General features: G+C 41.0%; 1 protein-coding gene and 1 pseudogene across 1 annotated transcript in view; both read right to left on the bottom strand.

Annotated features, from left to right (window-relative positions):
- LOC131833787 (pantetheinase) overlaps positions 1 to 13943 on the bottom strand; it is a 48527-nt gene extending 34584 nt beyond the window's left edge. Inside the window, exon 1 of the mRNA XM_059177523.1 lies at positions 13427 to 13943. The gene's annotated coding sequence lies outside the window, so the exon portion shown is untranslated. The remainder of the gene's footprint in view (positions 1 to 13426) is intronic.
- Positions 13944 to 18504: 4561 nt separating this feature from the next.
- LOC131834605 (vascular non-inflammatory molecule 3-like) lies at positions 18505 to 26593 on the bottom strand (annotated as a pseudogene).
- Between the last annotated feature and the right edge of the window lie 786 nt (positions 26594 to 27379).

Below are 27379 nucleotides of genomic sequence, written 5' to 3'. Positions count from 1 at the left end.
TATGTCCCCAGTGCCTACCACAGTGCCTGGTACACAAAAAGCCTAATGCATCCTTTAATGAATTGCCCCAGAACAGCCACTAGCTTGCCATAGCACTTTGGATACTTCCCTGATCTCCTCAGTGATTCCAGCTAACGCAGGTGATCCAGCTGATGCCCCTGATCCAAGTGAGGTCGGTGTAGGAGAACCAGTCATGGGATTGGAGAGTTGGAATTTTCAATCCCACCCCGACTTCAGGGGAGGGGACTCAACCTGGAAGTTGAATTAGTAGCCATGGTCAATGATTTAATCAAGTGTGCCTATATAATAAAGGGGTCTGGAGAGCTTCCGGTTGGGCAAACACGTGGAGATGTGGGGAGAGTGGCATGCTTGGAGAGGGCATGGGGCTCTGGGTCCCTTCCCTTTCCCTATGCATCCCTTCCATCTGGCTGTTCATGAGTTATATCCTTTTTAATTAAACTGATGTTAAAAAGAAAACCACAGGCCTGTAACTGCATCACTTAGGGCCCCTAGTCAGTAAACCAAGAACTAATACCTAACCTATCTGTCATTGCAACACCAGGAAAATGTAACCTTTTACCAATCAACACAGAATTTCCTGGTCAATTCTAGAAATTTACTGGTAAGCCCCTATCACTACCCTTAGGAAGGTAACCTTGCCTAAACAACGTGTCTCTTGCTAATAAATTCCTTTCTTTTTTTTTTTTTTAAAGATTTTATTTATTTGACAGAGAGATCACAAGTAGGAAGAGATAGGCAAAGAGAGAGGGGGAAGCAGGTTCCCCGCTGAGCAGAGCGCCCGATGCGGGGCTTGATCCCAGGACCCTGAGATCATGACCTGAGCTGAAGGCAGAGGGTTAACCCACTGAGCCACTCAGGTGCAAACCCCCCCCCCCTTTTTTTTTTAAGATTTTATTTCTTTGAGAAAGAGAAAGAGCACAGAGAGGGAGAGGGAGAAGCAGACTCCCCGTTGAGCAAAGAGCCCGACATGGGGCTTGATCCCAGAACCCTGGAATCATGACTTGAGGCAAAGGCTGACACTTAACAGACCCAGGTGCCCCCTTTTTTTCTCTATTAATGCCTTCCCTCTGTCTTAAAAAACCATCACCAGCTACACCCCAAGACCTGACCTTTACTGCTCACTTGCTTATACTCACCAACTTCTGGCCCACATTGTTCCTTAAGCTCTTTTTTTTTTTTTTTTTTTAAGATTTCATTTATTTATTTGACAGAGAAAGCACAAACAGAGAAAGCAGTAGATAGAGAGACAAACTCCCTGCCTAGCAGGGAACCTGATACCGACCTTGATCCCATGATCCTGGGATCCTGACCTGAGCCAAAGGCAGCCTCAAGTTAGCCACCCAGGTGTCCCCTTAAGCTCTTCTTTCCAGTTTATGTCTTAACGCAGGTAAATAGAAACCAAAACCACCCTTCCGGCACTAGTGACTGCCCTGACAAGACTTCCAGCCAGCCCAGACAAACAAGACCAGTTTGACCTTAATTCCCGATTCACAGCTGCAGACAGACCAAGAACTGACTACCTTCACTTCGTTCTATTACTAAAATCTCTGCCCAAGGAAGAGCTCTCGAGCCTCATCTACATACGTGTAATGTATGTATAGGCATGCTTCCTTAAGGCACATGTGCGACCTTACGCCCACCTTTTCACAAGATGATGAGGCTTCCTAATCTAAATATTCATCTTAACCCTAAATAAAGAGAATCCATTCACCTTTGCTCAGTCATGGCTTTGGAAGCCATCCCCCACTCCTCCACCCCCGTGATCTCCTTATTTGCTGCAAATAAACCTTTCTTTCTTTTTTAAAAAAGATTTATTTATTTGACAGTGAGAGAGACAGCTAGAGATGGAACACAAGCAGGAGAGTGGAAGAGGGAGAAGCAGGCTTCCCGATACGGGGCTGATCCCAGAACCCAGGCACCATGACCTGAGCCAAAGGCATGCACTTAACCAACTGAGCCACCCAGGTGCCCCCAAATAAACCTTTCTTTGTGCGACGACTTAACCTTGTGTAGTTTCTGACCCACCCAAGAGCAAACTCTCATTGGTTCAGTTATAAAATCCGTCTCTTGTTCAGCTCAGGGGAGCTCCCCCTATGTGCTGCCCAAGTCATGAGTCATTTAATAAAGCCAACCAGATCCTCAGATTTACTTGGTTGCCTTATTTTTTAAACAGATTTGGTGGCAGCATCAGGATCTGAAGCAAAATTCTGACTGGGTTTGAAAACAATGGGAAACACAGGGGTGGTGGTCTGTGAACACTTTCGAGTTCCCGATCTTTCTCGCTGATTCTGAGGGCCACGGGCAAATCTCACTCAGTTGAGCTGCGCTCTTTTTGCATTCCAGCTCCTGACCTAATTGGCTTTCTCGTCCAGGGTTAACAGGTCAGTCTAGATAGAATAGTCGAATGGAGTGCCAGTCCTCAGCCCTTGGCTCAGTCCACAGTTCCACGCTGGAATTCCTTCTTGATTTCCCACCTGCAGTCCCCATGGACTGTGGTGTGCTGGTTTAGTCCTTTCCCCAGTTCCAGTCTGCAGTCTCCATAATCGATGTCACTGGCTTAGTCCATGCTGGGAATTGCAGGTGGTGGACACAGCCTTTTCCTGGCCAGTCCACAATGATGATTTTTGGTTATTGCCTTTGCATTCGGGAACCCATGTTTGCTTGTTTTGTGTAAACAAAAGCTTAGTTAATGGGATCCTTAAAATCGTAAGAGTCAAGCATGCTACCTTCTGGCACTTGCTTACTTTATGTCTACAAACAAAACTATGGTGCCAGGAGCTGTGATTATCTACAGAAATGGTAAAGTTTTACTAAAAACAAGACAGAATTATCAGGGCCCTGATAGAACATTTCAGTTAAATACGGTCATCTAAGGAATGCACTTGAAAGCAAGGGCTCCCAAGGTAAACAGAATGGGCTACCTGTTTTAACTGGCAAGAAGAAGCCTCCAGAAAGTTTCAAAATTCCAACAGCTTCATTGAAAGATCCATTGCAAAAGGCTAATGAAAATTTTAATATATAAGAAGTACCTGTAGGGGCTAAGCGCAGGCTGCCCCAAGAGAGACCACTTTGGCATGAATATTACTTTGAGTTAAAAGCCATCAAAACCCAGCAGATTCAGGAAAACTCTTTATCTTCCCCCTTAACTGCCTCCCTGTACTAGGAAAACAGGTATTAATGGAGATTTCTCTTTACCTAATAAATCCATCTGCATAAAAGGACAAGTTTTGTTTTCCAAACATCTCAACTTCCTGCTGATGGTTTTCTCACCTCTCTATCCTCAGGCCCCTACCCCTCTTCTTAACTCATATAAGTTTCATGTAAGTCTATGGAATTTCATGCCTCTGTGGACCCATGTATGTATGAAGTTAAATTTGATTTTTGTCTGTTTGTCTGTCTCATGTCAATTTGATTCTTAGTCCAGCTAGAAGGACCTTGGATAGCAGAAGAAATTCTTTTTCCTCGACACACCTTCATAAATGTTAGGTTTTAATACTCCTCCTTATAAACTGGACTAGATCCTGATTTCTTCTAGTGTCCTAGAAGGCTAATGAAAATTAGCCTAGCTACCAGTCTCCAAACTAACATGTTTTAATTTTTCTCTCATATTTATGACTTGGAATCATTTAAAAACTAAAATGGCTCTTTTTCCCAAAGGTCTACAAATGGAATATAAACAACTTGATATAAATTTCAGAGAAATCACCACAATAGCTCATTTATAAATAATCTTCATGCCTCTTTCTCTGGGGGTCACTCAGAAACATAGCCTGACATCTTCTTGACCAGCTACCATTAAAACTCAGAAATTGGTTTATAACAGGATCTAACCATTAACCATTGTTTTTCTTTTGTTTCTATAAAAATGCCTCTTATTTAATACCTAATTTCTTGAGCCATAGGCCTAACTTTGAGAACACACCTGCATCACCGCCTCTTGAAAGGAGTTTAGCTAAACTGGACTTCTTGCCTGGACAGACACTGGCTCAACAGGATCAAAGAATCTACCAACTCAACTTTTAATATGTGAAACTTCAGGTAAGTTTCAGAGGAAGGAAGTATAGGGGCAAAAGGCCGGCAGCCCCAACATGGGCCACTTTTGCATGAAAATTAGTTTGAGTCTAAAAAGTAATCAAAAGGGGCAGCTGGGTGATTCAGTTGTTAAGCATCTGCCTTCGGCTCAGGTCATGGTCTTGGGGTTCTGGGATGGAGCCCATCAGGCTCCCTGCTACAGGAGTCGGCTTCTCTCTCTCCCACTTCCCCTGGTTATGTTCCCTCTCAAGCCATCTCTCTCTTTATCAAATAAATAAAATCTTACCCAAAAAGTCATCAAAAGCCAGCAGATTCAGGAACAGCCCTTTACCTCCCCCACAACTGCATAACAAGAATTTAGATAATCTGCTCCAGCAAGAGTGAGATCACCATAGATAACTGCACGTTGTAACAAGAACTAGGTGTGGCAGACAGGGAGGAAACTTGTAGGACCATCGGGTCAAAGTTCCCCAGGTCTCCTTTTTTCTGAGTGGTCCAGCAAACATGTTTACCAGCCATTTACTCTTTTTCATATTCCTGTGAATTACATTCCTTTGCTTTGAAATCCCAGAACCCCCCCTTCCTGCAGAATGACATACATACCTCATTCTGCCTGATTCTTTGGAAACTTCACATGCGTGTGGATTCCCCATATATCCGAAATGAAATCTGATTTTCTACTGTTAATTTTCGTATCAGTTTAATTCCCAATATACTAGATGAGCCTTGAAAGGGACAGGAAAGTCTTGCTCCCTGACATACAGACAACAAAAGAACTCCTAAGGTTCACCTCTATCTGCCTTTGAGTACTCATTCTACTAATCATCTGTCTGAGTTGTTTTTCCACTCTGGAAAGAGACATAATTCTAAGCAAAAGCCTGCCAGTTAATGGTTTTACAGATACTCCCACATCTACCTTCAAAGAAGGGCTCCCATTGAGGTCCCCCTCCCAGAGTGGAAGAAACTGAGGACTTTTCTGGTAAGTTGCTATATTATTTCCTTAAACAGCTAAGAGAAAACTCTGGTGGGTAACAGAGCTTACAGACAGGATCCTGGATAAACTGTCAAAAGCCAGTGAAGGATGAAAACTCTTACCAGAATCTATTCTTTTGAATCTCTGTCTGCCGTGCCCAGTCTGGAGAGGAAAAGAAAATCTCACTGTTGTCCCTACATTTTCATATTCAAGCCCACTGTGGATCGTTCTCCTCTCTCCCAGAGAGAGCAATGGCCTTCCTGCTTGTCCCGTTTTGCATAACTAGGCTTGACTTTCTCCTTGCCTGGTACTGGCAAGTTCTTTCTTTCTTTTGGTTGCCTTTGGGAGTCACTCTGGATTTGTGCAACATGATATCCTTTGCATCCTCTTTGGGGATCTGACAGACACTGGCGGAGTGTTTCTCAATCCTCTCAGAAATATTTAAAAGTGAAACTATGTACTCAGCAGCACCATTTACAATAGCCACATTATGGAAGCAGCCCTAGTCCGTGGATGAATGAATTGTGAAAGAAGTGGTGTGTATACACAGGCACAAGTGTTACTTAGCCATAAAAAGGAATGAAATCTTGCCATTAGCAACAACATGGATGAATCCAGAAGGTATAATGCTAAGTGGAATGAGGCAGGTCAAGAAAAACAAACAGTATGTGATTTCATTCATGTGGAAATTTGATAAACAGAACAAATGAACAAAGAAAAAAAGAGACCAAAAAAAAAAAAAAAAACCCACTCTTAAATATAGAAAACAAACTGATGGTAGAGGGGTGGGTTAAACAGGTGAAAGTATTTTTAACATAATGAGCACTGAGCAATGTACAAAATTGTTGAATCATTGTATTACACACCTAAAACTAATAACACTGTATGCTAATTATACTAGAATTAAAAACCAACAAAACTACATACACAGAGGGAAAGCAACAAATTGAAGATAATGTAGTAGGATAGGTGAATGGACAGAAGATGTCATTTAAATTATAACCCAATTTTTTGAGGAACCGAAAACACCATCCTTATTTTACGAAACAAAAATCAGCATACAGGCAATTCAAGATTCACCTATTCTTTGACCAATCCCCAAACTTCCCTTGTTTATCTGAAACACACTATAAATTACTGGCCTTAGAAAACCAAAGTTCTTCTTGGAAGAACTTATTTTTCTCTTGGCCTTAAAGTTATGTAAACATCCTAAAAGCAATGTAAATACAGCCCACTATCACCTGAGACTGAAGGGGGAGGGAGAAAAAAGAGAGAGAGAGGTCTTTTTAAAAATAAATTGCTAGGGACGCTGGGTGGCTCAGTGGGTTAAGGGTCCCCTTTCACTCAGGTCATGATCCCAGGGTTCTTCCATCAAGTCCCACATGGGGCTCTTTCCTCAGCGGGGAGCCTGCTTCCTCCTCTGCCAGCCCCTCCCCCTGCTGTGCCAGCGAGAGCTCTCTCTCTTTCTGACAAATAAATTAAAAATTCTTTAAAAATAAACAAAAAATAAAATAAACTGCTAAAGTCTCTTGTGCCCAGATTCTAGCACAGCTTTAAGATGAATTCCAGGGACAAGTACAAATCTTAAAAATATTCCCCAACATTTGTAACGATAATGTTCTTGCATTCATGTGTTTGTGGGTTTGTTATAAATATGAGATATTGGGACGCCTGGGTGGCTCAGTTGGTTAAGCCACTGCCTTCAGCTCAGGTCATGATCCCAGGGTCCTGGGATAGAGTCCTGTATTAAGCTCCTTGCTTGGCAGAGAACCTGCTTCTCTCACTGCCTCTGCCTTTCTCTCTGCCTGCTTGTGTGTATTCTCTCGTTCTCTCTCGCAAATAAATAAAATCTTTTAAAAAATGAAAAAAAAATAAAATAAACAAATGTGAGATATTCTTCTACCTCTGGATGGTATTGCTAATTTTCAAAAGAGCTCTGTTAGTTGAAGACAAGTGCTAATAAGGATTAACCATTCTAAACCTATCAAAAAGAAACTAACCCAAATGGTTTTTTTAAGTTCATATGATCTGGAAAAAGATTCAATTTTAAAGTTTGTTTAAGATTATTGGTTTAATTAAAATAGACATGTCTTTAGAGTTATCAGCAATAAAACAAACTTTTATTCTACCTGCATTTACTTAAAAGTCATAAGTCAATGTTATCTCTTTTACAGACTATTCAAAAGAAAAATAGCTTGGAAGAATGACTGAATAGTTTTTGAGTAATCTAAGCATAATTGTTAATAGCAAGTTAATTTAATAGACATAAGTAAGAAAATTTTAGGTAACCCTTCAAATTGTTTTCTCAAATCCTACTGGTAACCTAAAACCTTAAAATCTTGCATAGTTAGGTTAAATGATGAGTTAAGTTAAATATCTAGATCACTTCCAAGTAAAACTGATGAAGGAGAACAGGCAGGAACAAATGGCCCCTGCCCTAAGAGGAAACCACCCTTGAAAGGATTTTATACCCTGTAGGGAGACCTCCACCCTTTCCATGTGACAAAAACCTGACTGGATGACAGATACAGGGAGGGTTAATCAGATTAAAACAGTCTGACAACAAGCCCATAAAAACCCCTAGAAGCAGAAACTCCCATCTGGGTGGCTCAGTCTGGGTGGCTCAGTTGTTATGCATCTGCTATCAGATCATGGTCCCAGTTCTGGGATCGAGCCCCACAGTGGGGTTCCCTACCTAGTAGGAAGCCTGTTTCTCCCTCCCACACTCTCTGTGCTTATGTTCCTCTCTCACTGTTTCACTCTCAAATAAATAAAAAAAATTAAAAACAAGCAAAAAAAAAAAAAAAAAAAGAAACTCTGGTGGCAACTCTCTCAGGTCTCTTCTCTCCTCAGGAGCCTTGTGCTACCACTTTGCTACAGCTCAATAAATCTTGCTTTGCTGCCCACCACTCTGTCTAGTCTACCTCTTCATTCAGCGAAGTGGTGTGACCAAGAACCAGGGGCACCAACAGAAAAAAATCCTGTTACAAAATACTAAAACATTGATTACTAAACTTAGTCTTATCTATTTTTGGCTTCTAATTACAGAGAAACTAAAAGATATCTGGAACTGTTTGCACTATACTGGAAGATTTAAAAAGGCATATGCTTCTAAATATTATGAGATATATTCATAAATTTGCAAATCTAAAGAATTGTGGTTAAAGGGACAGTTCATTTACTACTTAATTTTTACTAGAAATTGAGATTTCTAAGACTTAAAAATTCTAGTAAATGTAATAATTTATTAGACCACTGGAAATAATAAGGGAAAGTAAGTTTATATGCAAAGAAAGATGCATTTTTTAAGAAAAAAATTATGATGAATAGAGATAGCATTTTTGTTAAGGAAAAACAAAGTACTTTTGTCCTAAAGTGAGCCTGGCTATTTAAAGAGGGAAAACTTAGGACAAAATCAGAGTGTAAAAAAAATTGTAGAAATTTTGTGAAAAAGGAATCTTTGGAACTCTGAATATGTGATCAGCTGACTTCCATTGAAATGCAGCAGCAACAGAATCTATAATGATTGTAATACACTCAGATGAGGTCCATTCTGCTTCTACAAAAATGGCTCCTCGCTGCCAGGCTTTTGCCAACCTGATCTCCTTATACGTGGCAATAGTCTGCTCCTTAATTGGAGAAAATGAGATGGGTAAACAATGACTGTAAATTAAATGAATAGACGGGGCTATGGGAAACCCAAGGTGGCTGCTTGCTTTTTCCCAGCTCCTTGAAAACCCTCTTTTCTGATTTTTGCATTCCTTTATCCACGGTAAGGCATTTAAGATGATGACTTGAGTTATAGCCATTCGTGGAGAAATGTCTATAAAACTGAAAACAAAACAAAACAACCAGTCTGCCAGTAACATTTGTCAGATCCATAATCCGGAAAAACTGATTTTTGTCTCCAGTGTCCTCAAACCTCCTCGCTGTAGACCCTTTGAACACCTACCTGCAGCTAGACCTCATTCAATTGTCACTAAGTATGGGTTATCAGTATGTCCTTGTTACTGTATGCATGTTTTTCCAGATGGGTTGAAGCCTTTTTCTACCACAAGACCGATGCTCTCACAATGGGAGGGGACCTACTAAAAAATGTGATTCCCACTTACTGTATCTCCTATAATCTCCAGTGATCAAGGCACCCATTTCACTGGGTCAATCATATGGGCCTTAATGAAAACCTTGCCGACCTGGAATTCTATCAAATATAACCTCCTGCTGATCCCTTGTCTCATGCTAGATGACCACTACTCTAAGTCTCTAATGCCTTATGCTCAAGCCTGTCATCAATGGGTTGGAGAAGCCTTCCCAGGTGCCATTTCAAAGGATCTTGTTTATCACAATTTAGGGCTTGGTGACCAAGTATTCTGAACACATCATAAGAGGAAGACCTCAAGCCCCTCTGGAAAGAACCTTACCAAGTGTTCCTGACCACTAACACTGCTGCAAAACTAGAATGTATTCAGCCTTGGGTACAAGTCGCACAGGTAAAAAAAGACTCCACCTGACACCTGGTCCTGTGCAGACACTGGAGACCTCCGAATCAAACTGACAAGGAAGAAAAGTAGCTGACACTGAGGTATACTGCTCTGGCCAAGAAGCCAGATCAAGACTTCCTACTTAAACCGAACACTGAAACCCCTTCTTTTCCCTTCCTTCACTCTGGCATTGGCCTGGAAAGGTTACATCCTCATCTTTATCCCCCAGGCCATTGCTAAGATGAGTAACTGTTATGCCCCAATAATGGGTCTGTGATTAAAGGAGCAAGACTGATACAAAGCGAAGGTCAAGCAAAGCTTTATTTCGCGCCAAGCATCAAGAATCTAACCCAACGTTTGGGGCCGCACCTCTTACAAGAGAAGGTGATCCTTCTCTGTTTCACAGACAGCTTTTAAGGGCAAAGGCCATGCAGTCAGGCCTGGACACGCACAGGTGGCCAATGAGATTGTAACACACACAGGAAACTCCACACTGTGAGGAAACTCACAGTGAGTGACACAGTGAGTGATGCTAGGTGACCAATTGAGTTACAATTTACCCTAGCAGACATTTGAACCAGCCTATTACATCTTGATTGGGATTGGTGCCCAAAAGGCTCCCAAAGGGCGGGGCCCATACTCCTTGGTAACCAGGGAGACAGCACGCATCCCCCCCACCACCACCACTGATCGGAAGTCTCCACCTGCCTGACCCACCTTTGTATCTGGGCTTTGTTACCTGAAGCTGGTTTCCGGGACTTGTCTCCAAGTAAATCCCCTGGGGGGAAGGGGAATAGGGACAGTTTCTAAATAGGTCCTTACAGTAACCTCTTGAATTTAGAGCAAACTATTTATTTCACACTAGGAACCTGAAATCTGAGCCACTCCACCTCATCGATTGACTCCCCTGAATTCACATAATCAAGTTAGAAAAGATCTACCAGGAGGCTTTCAGGATTCAGGATTCACTCCTTTGGGCAGGTTCCTACTTCCTGGGCAAGGGTATAAATATAAACAAGGCTTTGATGGGGAACTTCTCCTTAATTCTTGAAACCACTGCGAAGCAACAGCTGCCCAACTAGGATCCTTAGGCACTCTGGCCAAAGTTGTTCTTGATAATAGAATAGCCCTCAGTTATCTGTTGGATACAACTTTAGTCCGGATTAACACTTCTAGGGAAGTTAAAACTCAATCAATCATATACAATTCACAAAGCAAGCTGTTTGGCTTAACAAAGTGACTCCCTCCATGGGGTCTCCCTTTTTAACTTGATTTTTGATTGGATTGGCTCTTAGGGACCAAGGAGGAGAACAAAGGTAGGGGAAATGTAAATAAAATTAAATTTCCCTATCACTTGCAGCCCATTGATAAATACCTGGGCATGCAGAGTGTGACATTCCTCAAGGAACTCATAGCTGCTTTAATATTAACGCTTTGCCCGCTTTGCCATTTTGCCCGAGACTAAAAGCATCCTTAGCTTGACAACAACCAGACTTCCAGGATCCTTGAAGTCTTCTTTAACATCAGATATCCCTTCAGAGACTTGTTACCACCTCTACTGCCTCCCAACTCCAAAATATATAATCAAAATCACATGTCACAATCACAAGTGCATCTCTTTCTGCCCATGGGTTCTGTTGCCATGCTTAATAAAGGTACCTTTTTGTAGTAAAAATGTCCCAAGAATTCTTAGAATTCTTGTTTTGCATTAGGAACCACGGCTTCAAAGCCCACTCCAAACAATGAGAATTATCTCACTTGTAGTAATCAGAATAATCTTCCTGGTACATTATATTCTTTCAAAAGCTTTAAATGCAGCACATCAGAAAAGGAACCAAGGATAACTGATTTAAAAAATATAAACCTGAATTCATAACCTCTAAATATCCCAGAGACAAAGGTCATGATCTGTGAAAGCCACACAAGGGATCAGCAAAAGTTTCAAGAACCTCTCAGAGCAGTAGCTATGAGTGGCATTCATGCCTTAAATTTTGATCTTGTCTCTCAGTTAAACTGAAAATCTGATCAAAAGGAGGGGATTGTTGGAAAGAAAACCACCAGCCCAAAATGGCATTACTTAGGTAAAAGCTCCAAGTCAATAAACCAAGACTAAACATTTAACCTAAATGCAATTGTAATACCCCCACGAATGTAACCTTTCACCAGTCAACAATGAATTTCCTGGTCAATTCTAGAACATTTTCTGATAGGTCCCTATTATTCCCCCTTAAGGGGGCAACCTTGCCTAAACAATGAATTCCTTGCTAATACATTCTTTATTTTGATACCCCTTCCCTGCCTTTAAAAACCTGTCTCTTGGGACACCTGGGTGGCTCAGTCGGTTAAGCAGCTGACTTTGGCTCAGATCATGATCCCAGCATCCTGGGATCAAGTCCCACATCAGGCTGCTTGCTTGGCAGGGAGCCTGTCTCTCCCCTCTGCCTCTGCTTGTGCTCTCTCTCTCTCTCTGACAAATAAATAAATGAAATCTTAAAAAAATCTTTTTAAAAATTATATTAAAATATTAATAATAATTTTAAAAAACCTGTCTCTTGTTGAGCTCAGGGGAGCTCCCCTCTGCTTGCTAGATGGGATGCTGTCTGCCTGATTCCTGGATCATTTAAAAAGACAAATTAGATCTTCAAAGTTACCACGTCGATTTTTGTTTTTTAACACTGGTAATCCTTGGGACGCCTGGGTGGCTCAGTTGGTTAAGCAGCTGCCTTCGGCTCAGGTCATGGTCCCAGCGTCCTGGGATCGAGTACCGCATCCGGCTCCTTGCTCCGCAGGGAGCCTGCTTCTCCCTCTGACTCTGCCTTCCACTCTGTCTGCCTGTGCTCGCTCTCGCTCTCTCTGACAAATAAATAAATAAAATCTTAAAAAAAAAAAAAAAGAAAAAAGAGTAACACTGGTAATCCAGTCAGTAAAATGTGTGAGTTCTGTGAGCCCCTACAACAAATTAACCAAACTGAAAGAGGGGGGTCCTTGGACCCTCCGTTCCATAGCCAGGCAGTCAGATGCACAGGTGACACAATCTGGGCTCACAACTGGGATCTAAAGTAGGGAGAAGGCAGTTTTGTGGGACTGAGGGACTGACCCTTCACCTGTTTGACCTGACACGCTCTCCAGGTACACATTGTCAGAATAGAGCTGAATTATAGGACCCCCCCTCCCCCCGCCAACAGCCAGTGTCGGACAATTAATGGTGTGGGAAACACATAGGGATTGTGTTGTCAGAACTGAGTGAGAGTCACTGTGTGTTCTGTATGGTAAAAGATGAGAAATGTGCCTCTGGGTTGCTATAAATATATATGCCTAGATATTAAATTGTTAAAAACACAACAGGCCCAAAATGGAGTCGTTTATTCTAAATCAACTAAGACTTAATGTCTAACATCACTGCAGCTTCAGCTTCTCCCAGAAAAATGTGGACTTTTTAACCAGCCAACCTAGAATTTCCCCGGGTGCCCACTCCAGGAATTAATCTTTAAGTTCTCCTTAGGAGAGCCACCTTGCCTAAAATAATGCATTGTTTTGATAATAATTTCTTTTTTCACTCCCTCTCTGCCTTCAAAAACCTTCCCTTTTCGAAAACTCAACGGAACTTTTTAAGAGGCGAAATGCTGTCAGATTCAAGAATCATCAAACGAAGCCAACATGATGTTTAAATTGACTCAGCTGACTTCTTGGTACTTAGTAATATTTAATGACTAGCACACTTGCGGCTTCCTTATGGACATTAATCCAACTGATACAGTCAGGTACAGTGTAAGAAAAATACCTATGTGTGTATCTATAGATTTGCCATAGGACCTAATAAAACTTTCTAATTTTTTTTAACATTACCCCTAACCATTATTCTCTGGCTTGAACTGGCTCCCATAAAGAGAAAAGAAATTTAAAAATTATTTTTGCTCACCTGTGAATTATACTCTGCTGCCTCAGAAATACTAGTTGAAGCCAGAATAACTTGTCTCTCCAAAGAAAGAATGTAGGGATTCTGCTCTGGGGATTGTGGTGTGTCAGAGGTCTTCATATATAAGTCCCGGTAAATAAAATGAGAGGGGTAGGCGAGAGGGGCGGAGATAAGATAGCTAGAAGTAATAAAAAAGCTTGCGGTGTGAAAAGATAAGGATCCAAATAAGTTGCAGAGAGGCAGCTTGGTTGTTTAGTCATGGTGATTAAGCTGGGAAACCATCCGGATCAGGTGATTCTGCAGTTTCCGGGGCTAGAGAGAGGAAGTAGCAGTGCCTGGGGGTGCCGACGGGTGATGAGGAGGTTGGGACCGTCATGTACCAATGTAGCCACCAGACAACAGTCTAGAAGACAGAGGAAAGAAGCCTAGAACCAGCACGGGGCTTTTAGGATCTGAGTATCATAGCCCCTGGATAGAGAATCCTGACTTGATGGGAGCAGAGATAAGGGCTATATCTGCTGACCAGAATATCTCTAGCCTACCAGAACTGTGAAGAATTAAATGGAATGGAAATAAACATCTGGGAAAAGTCTAGGAGAGCAATCGTCCTATCCTTTGTGAGAAAAAGGTGTCTCCACCTCCAAGGGAACCTCAACCACTCCCACATGAACCCGAGAGCTCCCCAGCCGTCCTGTTTATCTCTTCCCAGAGTTAATCAGTGACCAATGGAGAGAAAAAGAGCTGAGGACCCTGGGACTGAGGCACCAACAGTGACTAGGGGAAAGGTGAGAGGGTGGCCCTTGATATGGAGGCTCCCTGGCTAGCTCAGACTGCCACAAATCTGAGTATCCAGGGTGAGGCTTTCTTTTACAATAGAACAATGTCAGAAGGGAACAGGGTGTGGTCTGAAGGAGGTCATTTATTTTTTTTTATTTCCATTCTAAGTAACTAATTTCCATACAAGTACAACTTAAGAGTGGAATAAAGAGATAATGCCACACTTTTAACTAGTTTAAAAAGTTATTCATAACTTTTTAAAAAGTTATTCATAATTACAAGAGGACCTTGTTTTTCAACTTTCTGTGTCTTAGTCAGCTAGGATCAATTACCCTCTGCATATTTGGTGTTCACCCTGGTGTGCTGACAAATGATAGAAAGACATTTGCATTCATTAGAATAGTTAATACATAAGTTTTCTAAGGCGCCCCTCTATTTAAATATATATTCCATTTAAATACATATACACACCCACGCTTACGCAGACTTACGTCACCTCTCCAAGGAGGATAAAGGCACCTCCCACAAATGAGTCTGTGCTAAATCAAATATGTAAAATGTCAAACACGTGAGACAGATCCACTGCTTTTTAAATTTTAAGTTTGTTGTTTTGGCCAATTTGTGACAGCTCTTCTAAACAGACATGAAGCGGGTTTTTTGTTTTGTTTTGTTTTGTTTTGTTTTGTTTTTTCTCCTTTTCTTTGCCAGTGCAATCCTGAAAGTGTGCCGGGGGGAGGGGCTCATGATCATCTCCCAGGTCCTTGCCCTAAGTGCGGAAGCTCCTTCTCAAACACTCTCCCATACAGGACCCGAACTCAGACGGGCACAGAAGCTCCGCTCTGGCTCCTGGTGATGAGGGAGCAGGAGGCTGGCTGAGGACAAAGCAAGAGCTGGCGCCTTGCACCCCCCCTTCCATCCGCTCCCCTCCATAGGTGTGGCATTCCTCAGGCACCCCTGACTGCCATAAAATAAATAGTTAACTTGCTGAGATCACAATCCTACAAGACAGGAGTCTCCCTTGGTTTGCAAATGTCCTTGAGATTACAACAAAGAAGTTACCTTATCAATAACCCAATTTCCAAAGACACAGAACTCAGTTCCTCAAGCCTAATGTTACCCTCCCCTCCATAAAAACCGAAGGAGGTGGAGGTAGAAGGAAAAGTAAATAAAGTTAAATTTCTTCTAAACCTAAATCTCATTAACAAGGATGCTTGATAGCAGGAATGTAACATTCCACCAGACTCCCAATTGTCTTTAAACCTAAATCTCATTAACAGGGATGCTTGATAGCAGGAATGTAACATTCCACCAGGAGACTCTCAATTGTCTTTACTTGATAGTAACTAAGCCTTCAATATTCTGATAGTATTCTTTGTCCCAACAGCCCTTCTGAACACCCCTTTGTCCTCACCTACCCAACTCCTGTGTATATAACCAACCACTCCTAACAACCTGGGGCAGCCGCATCTCCGCCTGCCCACGGGCCCTGTCCCCGTGCTCTAATAAATCACCTTTTGCACCAACGACGTCTTAAGAATTCTTTCTTTAGTCATCAGCTCCGAACCTCCTCACCCCACAGAACCTGACTTAGGTTCTGGGACTTCATCACTGGGACATCCATCTCCTGAAACCTGATCAAAGAAATCAAAGGATTAACTCCAATGCAGAGCTTTGGTTTCCAGCCCAGAGGCTCTTCTCCAACAACCTCACTAAAATAGTAACACACACACAGGATTCGGTGTCAGAAGACCCACGTGCCAGATTTAAAGGTCGAATAAGAGAGCGAGCTGGGTGAAAGTGCATCAAGTAAACTATGGCAGAGGTGGTTTAAAAAAATGTATTAAAAAATTCTTTTAACTCATGAAATAGTATCATTATTGCTCCTATTATAACAACTTCATAAAATAACATATCCATGAAGCAAGCTATAGGTGCATTTAACTTGGGCCTTCTACATCACACAAGGGCCATTATCCACAAGTAATTTCTTTTTATAATTCTCCATATCCCTACTATTGCCTTGGATCTCAACCCCACATTTATGTAGAAAAATGAACCCCAAATTTTCCATCACAGCCTAAAGACATCTAGAACTGGGATGCCTGGGTGGCTCAGTCTGTTAAACAGCTGCTTCAGCTCGGGTCATGATCCCAGCATCCTGAGATCAAGTCCCACATCTGCCTCCTTGTCCAGCATGGAGCCTGCTTCTCCCTCTGCCTCTGCCTGCCTGTGCCCTCTCTCTCTGACAAATAAATAAAATCTTAAAAAAAAAAAAAAAAGACATCTAGAACCACAACTTTGCTTCCATATTATAGGTCCCCCTTGCCTTTAAAGTTTTGCCATATAATGTGAGTCACGGCACTGCAAAACTGCTTCATAATTTCAAAGATTTTCATGATGCCAAGTCTACCCGATCTGCTCAAAGAAATTTATCATCCTGAATTCCTCCTACTTCATCATGTCTCTCAGGAACAAGTTGACTTCCACTGAGAATGATCTGTGGAAAACATAATATGTGGCAAATGTGCCACTAAGGGAGAATTCTTCAAACATGGTGAAAGCTGGCCCCACAGACTCCCCACAAGTTCTCAGGTCAGCGGTTTGACACTTCATTAATGTGCATATCTATGTTAGCAAAGGAGAGATAGAAGAGGTCAGAAATCTTGGAAATATTTTCTCCAGAAGAGACACAATCTCAAGGAATAGAGGAAAATTTGTTAAGTTGCATCTGTCAGGGAGGAAGACTTTCATGTCCCCTTTATGGTCCTTCTAGTCAGAGTAAGAACTGAGTTGACATGAGACAGATTAACAGGAGAAAGTCTAATTGAATTTTGTACTTATGGGGAATCCACACAGACGTGGAAATTCCAAAGGCAGTCAGGTGAAATGAGGTACACATGTCATTCTGAAGTAAGGAGAAGGGCATAGGGGTCTAGGACTTCAAAGAGATGGAATGCAATTCAGAGGAAGAAAAAAAAAAAGAATAACCATTTGGTAAACAAATGTTTGCAGGGCCACTCAGAAACAAGGGACAGAGATAATTTGTTCAAATAGGCCTTGTGAGGGGTTTGGTTCCTCCCTATCTGTCACTCTTCATTCATGTTACAACACAGTCAGAGTTATCTACAGTGATAGATCTTCTCCCAGAGGAGATCTTCTATCTGAATTCTTCTTAGGCAGTTGTGGGGGAGATAAAGAGCTTTTTCTGAGTCTGCGGACTTTTGATTTCTTTTTATCTCACAATAATCTTCATGCTAAAATGGCTCATCTTGGTGTGGTCAGCCTTTGTTTCCTACACCTCTGAAGCAGTCTTTTCAAACTGCAGGTCATAGCCATTAGTGAATCCTAAAATCAATTCAGTGGGTCAAGATTAACTCTTTTTTAATAAAGTGTAAAACAATAAACTAGATTTTAAAAATTCAGAGCACCATTGCTCATAATTAGAGATACTTTTTTTTATTTTATTTTTTGAAAGATTATGTTTATTTGTCAGAGAAAGAGAGCACAAAGCAGGGGAGCAACACACAGAGAGGGAGAAGCAGACTCCCCACTGAGCAGGAGCCCCTTGTGGGGCTTGATGGCAGGACTCTGGGATCACGATCTGAGCGGAACTTATAGCTTAACCAACTGAGCCACCCATGCCTCCCACCCACGCCTCCTGAGAGAGAGTTCTGATGAAGGATAGTTGGAAGGCAAGCTGGGAGAAGGGCCCCACCCTAAAAGGAAACCACCCTTGAAAGGATTTTACACCACCCTGGAAAGAGCCCTCCACCCTTTCCCCTGTGACAAAAAATCTGATTGGATGACAGGTGCAGGGAGGGTTAATAAGATGAAAACAGCCTGCCAACAAGTTCATAAAAACCCCTACACTTAGAAACACCAGTGGCAACCCACCCTCTCAGGTCCCTTGATTCTTTGGGAGCTTTGTACTATCACTTTGCTCTCATTCAGTAAACCTTGCTTTGCTGCTCGTCACTCCATCTGGTCTACTTCCTCCTTGTTCAAAGCAGCATGACCGAGATCCCAGGGCACCGATGGGGAAAAAATCCTGTAAGATTTCTAATTCTAATTTGAAATTATTAATAAGATATTTGTTTAAAACCAATCTATTATAAATCATTCACACATCTTGACTGCACTGCCTTGTGATGGGAAATGAAGTTCCTATTCTGGACTCGTGATGGGAAATGGCCTTGTGGTGAGAAATGAAGTTCCTATTCTGGACTCCAGTTGAAGACCATTTGGAACACAACTGCTCTAAAGCCACCTGACACAAAACAAGAAAGCAGAGAAGTTGCAGCCTTTTAAACTTCCTGAGTCTGGATGGCCAAGAATGGATCAATCTGCTTTGTGTTTTCTTTTGCAGCCAAGAAAACTAATTCTGTTTTTGCTAAAGCTAAACAAATAAGGCATTCTGGGGGAAAAACTTCAGTAATCAATGTTAGCATTATACCAACTAATTGAATCCAGCACAATTTTTAAAGAAATGCAGTGATGGTCTAGTTAAAAAAAAAAGAAAAAGAAAAAGAAAAAACTAATAAATAAAAATATCTATTCTAATACACTGAAGCATTTTTTCCCTCAAGTAATATTGATCTTCATGTGCAGTCCATCAACAGCCCCTAATACATACATCTCATGTGTTCACTTCTCAGACATCTTGTAAGTTAAGTGACAACACAGGACTTTCTGACAAACTGTGTAATGTCCCTTGTTTCTCTTAAGCTCAGTGAAGGTGAGCTCACCAAAATAAGTCATTCCCGGAAAATCTGACTGCTGGGACAAGAAAGGCTTGAAGCTTCTGGCATAAGCACTCCAGTCCACAGCCTCTGGGTAGGTGGGTTCATTTGGAAGCTGGACTTCAATACTGAAGTCAGCAGGCCAACTCTCTGTTCCCTTGGACCACTTCCCATGAGCAGATTCCACTCCCTACAGAAGTGAACGTAAAGTCACACAAATACTGGTTCCAAATTTTGCATGGTCTCAAACAAATGGAATCATTTTCATTAGAAAATAGGTACAACTATATCAAGCCGTAAGCACTTTCAGGATAATCAAGGAGATAGCTTGTTACACTGGCATAGTTCCAATTTGACTCTGCACCCCCCATAATGATCTGAAATTATCAATTGACTTGGGTGGCTTGTCTTTTTTATGTAAACTACCCCCTTTTCAGCCAACTTAACAATTAGAAAACTCCCCAAATACAAAGAATAATTTTAGGGGCGCCTGGGTGGCTCAGTGGGTTAAGCCGCTGCCTTCGGCTCAGGTCATGATCTCAGGGTCCTGGGATCGAGCCCCGCATTGGGCTCTCTGCTCAGCAGGGGGCCTGCTTCCTCCTCTCTCTCTCTCTCTGCCTGCCTCTCTGCCTACTTGTGATCTCTCTCTGTCAAATAAATAAATAAAATCTTTAAAAAAAAAAAAAAAAAAAAAAAAAACAAAGAATAATTTTAGCTCCCCACCGACCTGTCTTAATTTGTGGTTAAGTTTCTTCCACTGAATCAACAAGTAACCAAGCAGTCAAGAGAGGAGCCTGCCTTACCTCGAATGCAGATGCTATGAAGGATAAATTCTAAAGATCTGCTTAAGTTTAAATAAATTTTATCACCTCAATAAGATATATTTCAATATGACTAATGGATGCTTGTTGCAGTTCTTTAAATCTGGCCTTGGTTTTTTGTGTTGTTTTGTTTCCTTTTGTTTATGTCACTTGACTTTTCTTTTTTTTTTTAATATTTTATTTATTTATTTATGACAGACAGAGAGAGAGAGAGGCTGAGGCACCGGGAGAAGCAGGCTCCCAGGGAGCCCGATACAGGGCTCCATCCAGGGACCCTGGGATCATGACTTGAGCCAAAACACAGATGCCTTATCATCTGAGCCACCCAGGCACCCCTTGACTTCTCTTTAATTCCAATTTTCCCTCATATGAAATTGAGATAATAACATCCACCTCCTTCTGTACTCAGGGATAATGTTCTTTAAATAATGTCAGTACAGAAATCCACGCTATTATTAATTTTGTGACATTAAAGCTCATAAAAGCATTATTAAAGAAAAATGTGGATTGAAAATCAGTGAAGATTTCCTGAGACTGTAATGGCCAGCAGGTTCGGGATGGGTGTGAACTACCTGTCACGTGCACAATGGTGTTATGGGTATTCGCAGCAAGGAGGTTGAATCTCATGGCTCTGGCCCATGCAGAGTGGAAGGGAACAGCTGAGAGAAGGCGCAGCATGTTGTACCATGCCACAGGGTAGAGAACGCTGTCAACGTAAAGATCAACCACCACTACACCAGGTCATGGGGAAAAGGTCAAAGCTGATGAAAATGCCAGACTTCCCAAAGGGAGGGTCAAAAGTCACAAATTCTGGATCCTTGGAGAAATCAAATTGAATTTCAGGTGCAAAAAGATTGTACTGTTAACAAAAAGCAAAGAAGGGGAAAATTAGTAAGAAAACTGCCAAATAGAGGTGCTCTGTATCCATAAAGTTTTTCCCCTTCATGCTGATGTACATATTTAAAACAATTACACAAAAGATTTGTATGCATCACACCCAGCCACCACTGTGAGTTTTATTACCATGATATTGATCAAAAATCAGTTTCCCTCAACTAACGAATGAAATCATATCTACAAATGATATTCAAAAAGTGAGTATTTCTGTCTTAACATCACAGGTTGAAATTTTGAACCTTACAAATTTCAGATTTTTTTATTGGTATATTCTTTAAATACCAACAGCACTGGCAGTGTGAAGTCTAATTCTTGTTAGTAAGATTAACTTTGCCATATCTCCCTATGATACTGCTAAGTTTATATAAATGAAGTACATTTAAATTTAAACTGAATTTAGACAATGTCATAGTGAAACCTTGCTAAGCAGTAAGCCATTTGTGATTTTCCCAGCTTGATTATGGTTCCCAAATTCCACTTTGCCTGGGCTCAGGAGTATTTGCTCAGGTCTTGATTAGGCTCAATGTGTACTTACACATATTCTGGCAACATGTCCTCCCCTTCAGAGAGGATAGCTGACTCCTCCCTGCTCTGTCTGGGTGGTAGATGATCCTCCCTCCTGCAGTGATCAGCTCAAGGACGGCAGAAAACCTAACTGGACTCATGGTGTGATGAGCCTTTCGCCAGTGTTCTAAGAATAAGAAATGCGCTCTTCCTCTCAATTTTGCTGCTACAGAATGTAAGCTCTGTGTTGGGCACTATGTGGCCTCTAAAAGACAGCCTGAGTAAGAGCTGGAGGACAGGCTGAGAGAGCTAGAGGAACGGTTGACATCTTTAAAGCCTCTGAGGGATAGACTACATCTGAAACTAGAGCCACCCTTCGTATGTTTTACAGTTTTTCAGATAACATAAGGAAATTACATGGAGTGTTTTTAAGTAAATTTGTTTAGAGTTTTCTATTGTTGCAATAAAAACTGTCCTAATGGGGGTACCTGGCTGGCTCAGTTGGTAGAGCATATGGCTCTTGATCTCTAGGTCATGAGTTCAAGCCCCACTCTGGGCATAGAACTTACTTGAATTTTAAAAAGAGAGAGAAGAAAAGACAAGCCCTAATGGAATGAATGACTGACTACAGCTTAGTAAAATATTAACAAACTGAGCCAGAAAACTAACCTTGGTATTAAATCATGGATGAAACTACATTTCGCCTTCTTTCTCAGAGACTATTAAAATTCTTGTGAGAATATTATCCCATTGTTTCAATATTCTGCCATATTCTGTTTAATAATTAATTCAAACTCAGAACCCTTATATGAGACCAAGGCAAATAAAAACCCCTGTTCAACTAAAACATAATAATTAAGAAATTCATTCATTATAGTTGTTTCACCCACATTCAACAGAAGAGTATATATACATACCATATACCACAGATAAGCAAATGAAGAAATTCTCACCTTACGATAGCGTGCCACCAGCCCACCCTCAGAATCAAACACCACATCAGTGTTGTATTGGTAACAACCACCATGAGGACACTGAGGGTCACTGGCACTGTATGACTTCTTGCCCCAGTATTTGCTACAATGTAGATAGAGTTGCCCTTGGCCAGACAGTTGAGACTTTGTTGCACCGGGGTGTAGCCAAACCTAACTTATACATATTGCCTCAAGCTTACTATATTTTAGTGATTTCTAATCTTCCAAAATGGCACTTTATTTGCCTGTTAGTTAGAACACAAGCTCTAGGTTAAGAACCTAATCAGAAAAGATCTAACATTTCACAAGCAACATAATCTTCATCTTTATGAAAACTGATCTCTTTTATTTTGTTTATTTTTTGAAGTATAATTGACACACAATATTACATTGGTTTTACGTGTAGAAAATAACGATGGGACAACTCTATACACTATGCTGTGTTCACCACCAGTGCAGCTGCATCGGGCACCATACACCACTATCACCATACCACTGACTACATCCCCTATGCTGTGCCTTTATTCCATGACTTATTCACTCCATAGCTGGAAGCCTGTACCTCTCACTCCTTCACCTGATTTGCCCAGGCCCCCTAAAAGCTAATCTATTTTAGTGTACCAGACTCTCAACTGCCATGTGAGACTGAAGCACAGGAAAGAAGGTGGATGAAGAGGATAAAGAAGAGAAGCAATGCTTTCTCTCATAAAGTGCTTCCAGACGGTTAAATGAAGGAGTTGAAATAGAACACACTCTCCTCCTCCTCCTCCTCCTCCTCCTCCTCCTCCTTCAAGATTTTACTTATTTATTTGAGAGAGAGAGAGAGAGCAAGGGGAGGGGCAGAGGGAGACGAGAGAGAAAATCTTAAGCAGACTCCCTGCTGAGCACAGAACCCAACTCAGGGCTTGATCCCATGACCACAAGATGATGACCTGAGCGGAAACCAAGAGTCAGATGCTCAATGGACTGAGCCACCCAGGCACCCAACATACTCTTCTAATGAGGAGGATCTTTTTTATAATTCAAGTCATAGTTTTACTAGGAAGCAATAAATATTATGTCAATTATATTCCATAGAGAGCAAACGCAGCATGATGTACTCAAAATATTTCAGGAAGGAAGGGAGGTAGAAAGGAAGGAAGGGAGGGAGGAAAAGAGAAAGAAAAGGGCTTCATTATGCTGGCTCAGTTTCCTCTTCTGTCAGTACAACATAAAAGCTTCCTTCCTGCCCTAGAGGGTGCTCATGAGAAGCCCCAAGATAAATACATACTATGAAATTGCTTCTCAAAGTAGTGTCAAATCCATCCACACTGGGGGCATTATCGGAGAAATAAGGGAGTGAGGTGATGAAATGGGTGGAATGATAGGTGGTTTCCAATATCTGAAAGGCTCTAATCTGAAGGACTGAGTCATATGTATGAACATAAAATAAAGGCAGAAGAAAGATAAAAGTTATAGAGACAGATATGCAGAAAAAAATAAAAAATTTAGCATCCAGAGCATTCTGTCAAAGGAGTGGATTCACTGGTCACTGGTAATTTCAATTATAATATGGCACATCCAGGCACTCAGAGTCTATTAAGTTACAGGATTCAAATGGAAATTACCTGTGCTTGAATTTCTGCCACGCTAATTATAAATATGAGACCTTAAGCCTCCTTTCTTCCCCTGATATGTAAAAGGGAAATAGTGGGTGCCTGGGTGGCTCAGTGGGTTAAGCCGCTGCCTTCGGCTCGGGTCATGATCTCAGGGTGCTGGGATCGAGTCCTGCATCCAGCTCTCTGCTCAGCAGGGAGCCTGCTTCCTCCTCTCTCTCTCTGCCTGCCTCTCTGCCTACTTGTGATCTCTCTCTGTCAAATAAGTAAATAAAAATCTTAAAAAAAAAAATAAAAGGGAAATAGTTACACCTGCCACATATATTGAATGGGATAATATGTATAGTGTACCAGGTACAGTTCCTGGAACCAAGTAGGTACTCAATAAAAAAATAATGGCCAATATGGATTCTGTAACTACAAGAAGACAACCCAGGAAACTGATGGGTTCACTGCCTTTAGAAGCCATTGGGTTCTCTCCATCATCTCTCAGCTCCTCTACAGTTCATGTTGAGCTAATCTTTAAATACAAAGGACAGATTTATGACTATTGCTTCAGACCATTTCTTTTCTTTCCCGCCCTTAGGAAAAACAGGGCAATATTGTTAATGCTGACATTCACTAAGACCTTCAATAAAACTACCACATGTCTTTCTTTCTTTCTTTTTTTCTGATAAATAATTAAGGTATTTCTCCTGTTAGTTTCTCAAGGGTAAAGCTCAAGGATGTATAGGACATGTCAATATTCTAAATGATAGTATTTAAATACACAGGGATGGGCATGTGGCCCTCTAATATCTCCCTTAGAGATAAATATTAGTAGGGAAGAAATGGTGGCTTTTTTTAACCAATATTACAATTATATTAAATATTGGATTTCTTCTTTTATAACTCAGAGTTGAAAGCTTACCATTTGAATAAATGTCTGCAAGACGCTAATAAGTTAAAATTTCATTAGTCACCTACCTTCCCAACTTAAAATAATTCATCTGAGATTAATTACTAGGCTTCGAGACATCTTTGCCCTAGGAAAGTCAGTTTTATTAGCCCAGGAAAATAGAGTGAATTTTAGTATCAGCTTCTTGAATTATTGCAAATAATGAGTCCTTCCTGCTCTGGAAAAAAACTTATAACCAAATAAACATTGGATTATAGTTACCTGGTTCCTGTAAACACAGACCTTACAACACTCAGAGAATATTTTTCCAAAGATGAAAATCCTGGGGAGAGACTGACTCACACAGTAGAGCTCCCATGTTGCAGCACTGGACTTGACTGCCCAGTCAATTTCAAATGTCAAAATTATTAAAGACGTTCCTTTTGTGTGTGTGTGCTCAACAGATATAGTTCTGAGCAGATGTGTATAGGTTTGCTAATTTAATCTGCAAATTAAATTACTTTATAATGCATAGATTTTGCCTGTTGAAGGAATTACATATGAACTATTTAACAAAGTAAATACACCTACAGTAACTTCTTCGATCCTTTTTAAGTTTTATACAGATTTTTCCTAAGAAAGTCATGCTGAAACTACAGCTATTAATAATTACTTACATCTCTCAGACAAGAAAACAAAGATGTGCAGATCCAGTTCTTTTTGTTAAAAAGAGATAACAGTGACAGCTGATGTTGGTGACAGCACAACAGTGTTTAGATTCTATGTGTATTACTTCACTTGACAGTCTTGTCTACTATCTCCATTTTATGGATAAAGAAACCAAGAGGTCAAGTGCATAGGTATCTGCCAAACATCACTCAACTAGGAGGTGGTGGGTTGTGGTCTCACAATTCCCACTCACTCTACTGATCACATTGCACATGATAGTGATAGAGCTTTGAAGCTCTTTGGAAACATAAGCTCATTTATCTTTTTTACCATTCCTGCAAAGGAGGCAAGTGTTTATGGGTGAACTTCCTTTATCTGGGATCAGAAGTCCCAGATATTACAACTTTTTCATTTTATTGAAACCCAATTAAGCACATTATAAAAACTCTATATGCACCTACTGTTCATTAAGAAGACTATAATAAATAACCAACCAAGCATCATCGTCTCACGTCATGCCAGATGGTACATATTATGAGGCATTAGAGGCTTGTAAGTCCAGAGCCATAGATTGATTACCAGCAAGAAAACTAGTCAAGCTTAATGGATTTGTTATATGTATTTTACAGTATCACAAGTTTGGGTTCAAAAATCAAAGGGTAATGACATTACCTCTGGGGAATTGCTACATGGAATCCAGTTCACGTCAGGGTCTGGGATATCTTCCAGATAGGGGTAAATGGTCTCTCTTGTGAAGACCCAGGCATAAATTCCATCTTCTGGAGTAACAGTGATCTATGCACCCTGTTCAAAACAAGTGACAGCAAAAAAGTTTCTTCATAAATCCGAAATACCCACACTTTTTCCAAGTTTCAAGTTTCCTTTACAGTACCCCAACGACCATAAGCAAGGGCATAATATCTGTCTGGTGGCCCGTTTATTTTTTTTTTTTTTGAGATTTTATTTATTTGAGAAAATGAGAGACAGAAAGCATGAGAGGGGAGAGGGTCAGAGAGAGAAGCAAAATTCCTGCTGAGCCCAATGTGGGACTTGATCCTGGCACTCCAGGATCATGACCTGAGCTGAAGGCAGTCGCTTAACCAACTGAGCCACACAGACACCCTAACTACTTTCTCCAAAACATCTATGTTCTTGTTCATCAGGAGCGAAGCTGCTTCTTTTGGAGCTGGTGTTGCTGTTCTGTTTGGTAATATAACAGCACGTTCATAGACTGCAGCTGTAAAAGTGTCCAGCGCACCCACACTCAGGATAGAGGGCAAATATTGCCACGTATTTTGGAAAATATGACATAATCATAGTTAAAATTTAGAGACCTTCCATAAGCTCAGATCCTCATATGTGGTATCACCGAAGAAACTTTCAGGGTAAAGCCCTCTTGCTACCAGCTATTCGTATTTTCTCACAAATACATTACACAACACATTAAGAAAGAACGTTGCACAAGAAAACGGACAGCTGAAAGTACATATTTGGATTGACCCAGGTATGCAGTGCTATTGCTGACACTGATTCAGAGGTTCATTCTGCTCTCAAAGTACAATTCATAATGAGCTGATCAGATGAGTCCACCCCAATCCAAAAAACTCTTGGACTCTTTTTTTTTTTTTTTTTAATAAAACATTTTCCTGGCAATTCAACATTTCCATTAGTAGAGCCAATACTCAACTCTTCTAGAAGGTAGCCATCACAACAACCATTTGTTGAGAACTTATGTATGTGGCTGGAGCAGACAGAGACAGACTCTAGGCAAGCTCCAGTTTTAACAGAGCTCACAAGACACCAAGGGAAAATAGAAATACGTGCTTGTGATTCTGTTCATTTGTTCATGATCAGTGACTCTCAACTTTTGCATTATAAAAGGATTTCAGCAGGAGCCACAGTTGCTAGTTTCCCTTAGAAAGACCATCAAATAGTCTGAAATGTAGATTGCATTTGTCCGTTTTGTAAAACACAGATTATAAAATGTTTAATAACGATGAGCATCCACTGAGTTGAGTGTCTGGGTCTCTCCAGAACCTGGCTAACGTTGTAGTGTTCGTGTGCTGAAAATCAAGAAGCTAGGCTTTGGGTCATACAATTTCT

This window comes from Mustela lutreola, chromosome 6, assembly GCF_030435805.1.
Source record: "Mustela lutreola isolate mMusLut2 chromosome 6, mMusLut2.pri, whole genome shotgun sequence".
NCBI classification, from domain to species: domain Eukaryota; kingdom Metazoa; phylum Chordata; class Mammalia; order Carnivora; family Mustelidae; genus Mustela; species Mustela lutreola.
The sequence above is the reverse complement of the archived record's forward strand: the minus strand, read 5'-3'. Positions and strand labels throughout refer to the sequence as shown.